Source organism: Morone saxatilis, unplaced genomic scaffold, assembly GCF_004916995.1.
Source record: "Morone saxatilis isolate NCDOM2014 unplaced genomic scaffold, NCSU_SB_2.0 Contig18, whole genome shotgun sequence".
NCBI classification, from domain to species: domain Eukaryota; kingdom Metazoa; phylum Chordata; class Actinopteri; family Moronidae; genus Morone; species Morone saxatilis.
The window spans coordinates 25,636,286-25,636,837 of record NW_023339740.1 but is presented as its reverse complement, the minus strand read 5'-3'; positions in this window follow the sequence as shown (position 1 = coordinate 25,636,837).

The following is a 552-nucleotide window of genomic DNA, read 5'->3' as shown; positions in this document are numbered from 1 at the left end:
GTAACTACAACTGTCAAATAAATAAAGAAGATGTAGAATATTTACCTCTGAAATGTAGTGAAGTAAAAGTATAACGTAGTTTAAAATACTCAAGTAAAGTACCTCAACATTTTCCTTCAGTACTTGAGTAAATATACTTACTTTCCACCACTGCATTTACGTCACCAGGCGGTCCTATTCATCAGTTATCAGTGAGTAAGATACTCTCTAAAACCTGTGAAGAGATTCCAATGAAGTGTGGTGGAATCATTGGGCCAGGGAACACATTGTGAGTTTTGGTGCTGATCCAGGAACATCTTACTAGTGTGAGATATGTGTCACAGTAACTTGAATGTGAATGTGTCTAATGATCATCACTATTTTGAAACAAATATTTTCATTAAAAAGGCTAATTGGAAAAGATTTTGTGGGAGTTTCATCGTGTTCTAGACCAGAAAAGTGACCAGGAGTTCCCCCTTTCCACCAAATCAGCTCTGGTTCTACTCAGTCAACAATAAAAAATTGTATGAGGAACAAACCTTAATAGGATCGGCCAACGCTACTGTGTTTTGA